This window comes from Hetaerina americana, unplaced genomic scaffold, assembly GCF_022747635.1.
Source record: "Hetaerina americana unplaced genomic scaffold, ioHetAmer1.1.p SCAF_38, whole genome shotgun sequence".
Lineage (NCBI taxonomy): Eukaryota > Metazoa > Arthropoda > Insecta > Odonata > Calopterygidae > Hetaerina > Hetaerina americana.
Genome location: NW_027286963.1, coordinates 656,874 through 666,490, shown reverse-complemented (window position 1 = coordinate 666,490; position 9,617 = coordinate 656,874).

The following is a 9,617-nucleotide window of genomic DNA, read 5'->3' as shown; positions in this document are numbered from 1 at the left end:
GTTTACTGAGTTCAAGGGACTCCGACGCGGATTTCCCGAGTTAAACGCAAAACTTCACAGCGTAGCGTTGCTCGACGGTGCGCTCCATACTGGCGCGACGACACCACAAACAATCACACGTCACAAAAATCATCCACGTCCTGTGTCAACGCATGTCCGGAGGCGACTGAACTAAAGTGCGCCTGAGTGTTGGGGGACCCCTCTACTGAGCCGACCGGTTGGAACACCACCCACCGCTCAGTTGAGGCTACGGCGAACCAATCACGATACTTATTGAGCGGACCCTGTTTAACTAGAACACGTCCCCATACCTTCGCTTATCAAAACACTGGATGAATTTAACGACCTCAAACCTGCCCATGTATGTTTAGGGGGAATGTTACTTCCACATGCCATGAAGAGTGCTACTGAAGGTCATTTTGTTTGTGGTCTACAAGCATGTGTGCATTATTTTTCAGTCCACCCTTCGCATATAAGCCTTGTTAAAAAGTATTCCATTTATGAGAATAATATTGGAACAATGATCGGATGATAAAATTTAAAAAAAGGTAATATTTTTTAACTTTTTTATACTGTTCTATTTTCTAGCATTATTTCTCTATTTTCTCTTAGCTAAACTTATTTAACTTTCGAAAGTCCAATTATATTTCGACTTTTCTTGTAGAAGAGCTTTCACGTGATTATCGTTATGTTAAAATTACATTTGCAATATGGTGATATTTAACCAAAGGATAATAATTCTAGCAATGTCGTTCTCCAAAAATTCTTGTAGATATTTTCTTTATATTTATTACACCTGATAATTCACCCTGGAAGCATTTGACAACAGTGTTACTTCGGCTTATGTTTCCATGACTTCCGTGTAAACAAACGGATCACGTGTTCTGCTTCTTGCGCAATTCTTAGATATATTTCCTAAATGAAATTATGTTGTTAAATTCTGAAGCTCATAGATTGTATATTTTACGTGCAGTCTGATTTGTGAAATCTATTAGTTACACCGGGTCACAACAGTGTTGCCAAATTAATGGGAAAGATGGCGTCTACGGAGCATTGAGTTCCATTAATGTTGATGTTCTCTCTTGAATATCCACCTTATTTCCACGATTAAAGGCGTTGAAAAAAAATAAACATATTCTTAAATGCCTTATAGACACTGTATTGTATGTTGAGATGGACTTGTTTGTTTTAATATTGAATTAAAACATTATAAACTTGAAGATGTTGTCATTCCGCCGTAGTGTTGATAGAAATACAACTTAACGATTTTGAAATAAAAATATCTTCGTTAAATGAACGATGACCATCTATTATTTTCCCATAAATCGATGAAAAAAGTATAATCCACCATACTATTAAATAGATAGGGATACCTTTTCCTGGTTTTTTTATAAAAGCGATATTACTACAAGACCACTTCACACGGCATTAACTTAGTCAACTGAAATCAGAATGCTCATTATTGAAAACGAACCTGTTGTTCAAAGTCTCTGATAAACCCTTTGGATAAACGATACAACTCTCCTTTTCGACATTCAACTTCTGCGCATGCGCTATTGATTACGTTTACGTCGACGTCATTGTTGATCGAAAAAATATTGTTGATTCCACCGCAACAATCGGCAGTATTCTTGAAAGGTTGTGTGTGTTGACAAGCCAACAAAAAATTAACATTTATTAGAAAAATATTTGGTTAATGTAATGAAAAGGTCAAAGAGAAATGTCATCTGTCGCTGGTTAGGCCTCATTTAGAATATTCTGCTAGTACAATATGGGATCCTCACGAAGTTGGATTGATTGTCGAATTGGATCGCGTGCAGCGTAGAGGTGCTAGATTTGTAAAACGCTATGATGATAAACTTAGTAGCGTATCCAATATATTAGAGCAGCTAGGCTGGCAATCACTTAATGGAGAGAAGGTTAAATTACAGATTGAAGCTCTTGCATAAATTGGAGGGAGGTCTCTTTAGAAGTGATGTTGAAAATGTATTATTACCCCTATCGTACAACGGTAGGAGAGATCATGCCAATAAAATTAGAGAGATCGAGTGTACAACAGACAGATTTAAGATGCAATGTTTTCCACGAACGATAAGGGACTATAATAACATTGTTCGACCTGGGTAGGGTCATATATGGGTCAAAATTAGTCTGGTGTGTATTCACCCCCTGCCACACATCCCAGCGGTAGCTGGCAAGGTATGAAATAAATAAAACGTCTCTGCTCGTCTGTGATTGGTAGTTGGATTAAGAATCGTAGTAGTAGTATTTAGGGGGAGGCGACCGACATCTGAGGTCATTTGCGCCATTAGGGATGGATAGGAAAGGATTAAGGGTGGAGAGAAACCCGGCGTCGGCATTAGGCTACTCTTTACGAAAGGCGCCAAGGGGTAAGCAGCTTAACATCCCATCCGACGGACGGCGAACTCACTCAAAGTGCCCTCCACAAAGCGCCTGAGTTAGGGATCGAGGTACCACTGAAAAATATTCAGCACCGCCAGGATTTGAACCCGGGCCCTCTGGGTGGGAAGCCAGTACGTTAGCCAACGCACCAATCCCAATCCCCGTAAAGAATCGTTTGTTAAATAATTACATATATTTTTATAATAATTATTACAAATTCTATTATCATTTTTATTTTTTCCGATATTGAAAATGGAATTCAAATAATTTACCGAACATGATTTCCCGGTTTTTTTTTAATGATACTATTTTAAGTATTCGGGATTTCGGTATCGCTTAAAGTACTGAAATAAGCATCGTGTACAAGAATCTAATTACTCATTAACGAAGGACGGCAAGTGGTCCTCGGCCTTCCGTCCAGTTGTAGATGAAACTTCGATTTTTTTTTCTAGTGGTTTCGAGTGGTATTTTAGAACCCCACCTTTTCTTCCCACCCCCACCCCCCCTCCCCAACCCCTAAGATGACCTGTTGCTCGCCTCTTCTAAACAACCCCCTATCCTCATTAGTGAACAAGATCACCACGGAAAAGGTCAGGCAATAGGCATAGTTTATTTTGCAATTGGGATAACGTGAGGTTGCGATAGGTGATGCGAGACGAGAAATGGGAAAACCTATTTTTAGTGTACCGATGGAATAAAATTCCACAGAGCTATAGGTTCTGATTTCCTGTGCCCTGCAGTTCATCAGATGTTCAACTGTTCGCATTATGACATATACGTATCCGTTTCTCAGGATACATCTTCAGATCGGGAATCGAAAAAATGTATCGGATTTGCATTGATCGCCTAATATAAAGCCGTACGAAAATTTTCGACCGCAAACAAACGAAGGCAGAAATCATATGCCAAAATTTTGAACAAAAACAATTAGGAACTTATTCAGAAAACGTATGTAATTTCTTTCTTTGCCGGTGCATTGTTAAACATTTACTGTTTCCATGTGTACTTTCGTCTCGTTTCTATGGTGGTGTTTCGGTAAGCATTGTTGTTTAACTGTAGACTCAAGTTCCTCATTGATTTACCGGATGTTCATTCGAGGAGGACATCTATTACGGAGGTTATAGTTACGAGGGTAGGCTGAAAACTAATGCACACATGCTGGTATACCACAAACAAAATGACCTTTTCAGAAGCATTCCTGGTGGCATGTGGAAGTAACATTCCCCCTCAACACGCATACGCAGTTTTCATTCATCCAGTGTATTCCGATAAGCGTAAGTATGGAGACGTGTTCTAGTGCTATGTCAACGCGACTTAAACAGCGTGCTGTTATCGGATTTTTAACTGCTTAAAAAGTGACTCCTACTGAGATTCATCGTCGTTCAAAGGCTATTTATGGCAACGATGCTGTTGATAGGTCTTTGTAAATCGATGGGTAGTAAAATTTCGTGGTTGCGAGCCTGGAAGGGCCATAATTGTTGATGAAACACGCAGCGGACGTCCGATCACTGCCACAGACGATAAACATCGCAAACTAGTCGAAGAATTCATTCAAAATGTCCAGCGAATTTCTCAAAAGCGTATCAAAAACCATATTGGTCGAGTTTGTCGCGTTAAAGACAGCCTGGCGCCAACAATCTGGCAACATGACAAAGCTCGTCCGCACACATCGCGGGCAACTGGAAAGGCTCTGCGAAACTTGAAATTTGAACTGATTCCACACCCTCCTCATACCAGCGATCTTGTGCCTTGCGATTTTTATTTTCTTCCTCAACTCAAAGAGACTCCTCAATGGTAATCATTACACCTCGGGCGATGAGGTTAAGGCAGTTGTCAAGTAATGGATTCGAGAAGAGTCGGAAGAGTTTTTCAGTGACGAAATGAAAAAACTTGTCACATTTTGGGAGAAATGTGTTCATCTTCACAGTAACTATATTAAAAAATAAATGTGTATGATTTTGAAACTTAAGAATTGTAATTAAATGTAATTTGTGCCCGATTATTGCTATTTGTTTTTGCTCCTGCGCTACAAGCATGTGTGCAGTACAGTTCAGTCTACCCTCGTAGATACGTTTACTTACCAACGATGCAGTGGTTTATAGACATATCGGTAATTCTCAGGGCAAAGAGTTTTAGCAGAAGACCTTATTGCTTTATAACGTTGGTGCGACACTAGCTCAGACGGGAAAGCTAGCTAACGAGCGAGCAAGGCTGGGAATCACTAATGGAACAAAGACTAGATTACAGATTATATCTCTTGGATAAATACGGAAGGATGTCTCTCTAGCAGGGATGTTGAAAATGTATTATTACCCCCATCGTAATACGGTAGGAGAGATGTTGTCAGTAAAATTAGAGAATTTAAGTGTACAACGAATACATTTAAGATATCATTTATTCCACGAACGATAAGGGATCAGAATAACATTGCCCGACCGTGTTAGGGCGTGTAATCACCCCCTGCCATACACCCTAGCGGGGTACTAAAATAAATAAATAAACGATTGTGAACTAAGGTTGTTCAACAAAGGGCCATCGTGAAAATTACACTACTCATTATACGTCATGGAATAATTGAATTTTGCGCTCTATTGTTGGCTTAACTGAGTTATTTTCGTGTAAATAAAACTTTGATTGGATTGGATCCAATAATGCGTCAGCAACGGCCGTTGAGATTTGAAACACGTTCATTTCGCCTTCGCCACTAATTCTGATTGGGAGAAACGCTTGCTGAGATGGTGTACCTTTGCATTGGGGAACAGGGAAAATATCCAAGTAGGGCTGTGATTTGGACCATAGGTAGAATAAAAGAATACACCTAACATTCATTTTCGTGATATAATCGTGATTTAGGGGGGTTGGGTGTGTGCGCAGAACCCACCGCGCACGAAACACTTTTCAGGTGCAGTGTTTCACTTGACGTGTAGGTGGCAACCATAGAAATTTAATACTAACATTTACATATTTATGAGAGTTCTCTTAACGTCATTAGACTATCTTCTCTAAAAATGTCAGCAGCGGTTGCATGTTTACTTCCGTAATAGTAAAGACTAGAGCTCTGGGTTCTACTTGCTATGAAATAGGTCGTAGAAAATAGGTACTTTTCCACTGAGGCACACGAGACAAAACCGATTAGTAAAATTCACGTAGTTTCCGGAAGAAATTTTCTTCTATAATGTCCATCATTAAGATAGAATGTGGGAGGTAGAGTCTTTATCGACTCACAGCATTTATGACAGGGGAATTTGGCCGGAAACAATTGTTTGAGAACAATGCTAGTTCCTATTACAAAAAGGTAAATGCTACATATGAACGTAATATGAGGCCTACAGGACAATAAGTTTGATATCCCACGCATCTAAAGTTGTTCTCAGGATCATAAACAAAAGGATAGAGAGTAGGGCGAATGATTGCTTAGGGGATGATCATTTTGGGTTTAGGAAGGGGAGAGGTACGCGTGATGCCATTGCAGTAATGAGATTATTAATCGAGAGGACTATAGAACACAACCAGGAGGTATTTGCCTGTTTCGTAGATTTCGAAAAAGCGTTTGATAGAGTGAATTTGGAAAAACTAATGAGTATATTGCAGAAAATAGGAATAGATTGGAGGGAAAGGAGGCTAATCCGCAATCTGTACATGCAACCTGAAATTCACACATCAGGGTAGGGGGGCCAGTTCCTTTCCCTGTGCCGGTTATGGTCTCCCAAGAAGATCTACTGCCCGAAAAATCACATAGCTTGTGTGGAGCTGCAGGTGCCCAGAGTGCCTGGCCCGGGAGTCGAACCCGGGACCCTCCGGTCAGTAGTACCATGCCCTACCCCCTGGACTACCGCGAACCATATATAAATATATATAATATTATTTATATATATATATATATAAATGAGTATTTATTCGCCGTTTGGCGGGATTTCGTGTTTGAATGTATGTATATATATATATATATATATATATATATATATATATATATATATATATATATATATATATATATATATATATAATATCTTCGAAATGGAACGCTCATCGGCGACACACAAATATATAAAAACACAGATGTAGATTTTTAGAATATAGAGACACAAAGAAAGGACACTCACAATTTGTTATTTTACGTTTCGACAGCACGGCTGTCGTCTTCAGAATGGCGTTCTCGGGGAAGAGCGGAGAGGATGTGCTGGGGAGAGGTGGGGGAAGGAGAGGTAAAGGGACCAATAGGAAATGAACAAGGGGGTGGGGGGGATATGTAGGCAGCCAATTGATGCATTCAGTGGGCTTGGTTCAGCCCGGGCGGTTTGAATGATTGGGCCACCCAGATATGCGCCATCTCGCGGGTTCTCACCTCTATTATACTCGCAGATATAGGGACCCTACCCCTACTCCCTACTCACACCGCTTCCCACAACTAATCTTTTGACATCTGCTTCTCTGTTTCGGTGATTGAAATCCTTCCCAAATCTGCGAGTATAATAGAGGTGAGAACCCGCGAGATGGCGCATATCTGGGTGGCCCAATCATTCAAACCGCCCGGACTGAACCAAGCCCACTGAATGCATCAATTGGCTGCCTACATATCCCCCCCACCCCCTTGTTCATTTCCTATTGGTCCCTTTACCTCTCCTTCCCCCACCTCTCCCCCGCACATCCTCTCCGCTCATCCCCGAGAACGCCATTCTGAAGACGACAGCCGTGCTGTCGAAACGTAAAATAACAAATTGTGAGTGTCCTTTCTTTGTGTCTCTATATTCTAAAAATCTACATCTGTGTTTATATATATATATATATATATATATATATATATATATATATATACACATATGTATGTTTGTTTTTATAGAGAGAGAGAGAGATTATATACGAGGGTCATCCGGAAAGTAGTACCCGTTCGTGCCGCATGAAGTGCTGACGACGCGAGTAGCCGCTGGACGAGGTCAGATAGCTTCAGTGGCTTGTCTGCCTTCTCTGAGCCAAGTTGCGTGACGCTAGCATTGCCTGTGTTGTTTCTGTGATTGTTTACAATGTTTAAAAAAATTGAGAACGCCGCCAGTTGTGAAGTGAGGGCAGTGATTAAATTCCTCAATGCAAGAAACGTTCGCCCATGTGATATTCATCGCCAATTAAAGGAGGTGTATGGAGACAATGTAATGGACGAGTCGTCTGTTCGGCGGTGGTGTCGCAACTTCAACATGGGGAGGGGGAACACACACGACGATGAGCGTTCGGAGAGACCGTCTGTCATTACAGACCAACTGGTGAGCTCAGTTGACGAATTCGTGAGGAACGATCGGCGCGTCACAATTGATGACATCTGTGAGCATTTTCCCAATGTTTCTCGAACAATTGTTCATGAAATTGTTAAACACCATCTGCATTATGCAAAAATTTGTGCAAGATGGGTCCCTCGCGTATCTCAATGAGCTGGCGGCGAAGGACTATGCAGCAGGAATACAGAAACTTGTCACACGTTATGACAAATGCCTTAATTTGCTTGGAGATTATGTTGAGAAGTAGTTTAAAGTATCCTCTTTCAAATAAAATTTTTTATGTTTGTTAATATTTACTTTTGTGTCTTTATTTCACGAACGGGTACTACTTTCCGGATGACCCTCGTAGAAGCACTCCCGAGAGCAATACAACATTTGGACGGCACGATAGAACACAAAATAAAATAGATAACACCTAAAAGGACCCTCACATGAGGTTGTTTGAGCTTTCAGCCTTCTCTGTGGCTTTCTTCAGATCAGACTCAGCTGTGAAGGTTGAATTTGGCCAGGTCAGGTCAGACTCGGACCTGACCTGGTTAAAACTAGTCTGGTTTACCCTGCCGCACAATTTAGCGGTGGCTGGCAGGGTGCAATGGAATGTAAAAAAATACCTTACAAATACCCTAAATATTCCTTGAAAGAATCTTTACGAATGCCTCTGCGGATTTCAAAGATTTACGCGAAAGGCAGGAGGAAACTCAGGACTTGAGATTTCGTATTTCTACCAATGTAAATAAACACGGCGTCTTCTGAACTCAAATAAAACTCAATAAAAAATTAACGCTGAACACGAAGTTCTGGGCGGAAGACTGAAGAGGCGTGTTTTGTTGTGCGAACCAATCCCGTTTCCAAGCGATTGCAGCGCTTGCACCGGTCTTAGGTTGTACTCCAAGAAGGATAAACCGCCTCTTTTTTTAAACGGACCCGCCCTTTGAATCACTGCGTAGATTAAGCTGTAAGTTTTTTTAACTATGACACAGGTTCGTGGCACTTCGATGTGAACAACCATCGTCTAGTTCATCGTTTTTTCATTTTCCCTATGGCGTTTTCCAATTTATAATTCCACCGTATACGTTGATCCATTCTTGTTAGATTGAAGGCCCCGAAATATATATGTTTAAATTGATTGATTTCCACTTTCCTTGAACAGGTAAAATTCAATAGGAACTGGACATTATCGCGGATGATGTAAAACAAAAGTTACCCTGATTTCAGTGATCTTCCTTCTAAGGGGAAGCTTATTTTCATGAATTGGAAAATATTCTGAAAGAAACGTTTGATTGGTTTTTCAATAAAAATTTTGTGACATTTTTTTGCGATGTTATTGCAAATTTTATCCCATGTTAAATTTATTAATTATTAACTTCACGCTTTGACTTTCTGTTCGGTGATTATAATAATAATAGGGCATCATTTTCAAAGTTAAAAACGATCGAATTACGAGTAATAATTCTGATCCCCAAGCATTTGTGTTCTTACGCAACAATTGAGGAAGATTACTTATTGTTGCGCATGAAATCCGATTCCGAGTGAAATGAATTTTTCCGTCAATGGACACGGAAAATATATTGAAACATAATTATTATCTTGCAAATACATCATAAAGTGCAAAAATCGGAAGTGTTTACACATCGTGGTCATTAATTCTTCATAGTCAAAATCTCGCACATCCCATGCGGTCGTCGTCTGCTTCGAGTTCGCTGAGGCCGCTGAAACCGCTGAGGCGAAGCGCTGAAATAATTCGATTGTCGCCATAGAGTCACTGTTGGGTTATTTTCCTTTTTGGTGTCTTTCGAACAAGAATAACTCTCAGGATTAAAAAATAATTATTTATTCCTCATATACAAGCTCTAAGATAATTATATTCGGATCATAAATTAATTTATCACCGTCTTTCCTCAGGTGGTGGATGACGTAGAATCACCCCATTGGGATGCTAGCCGTTGA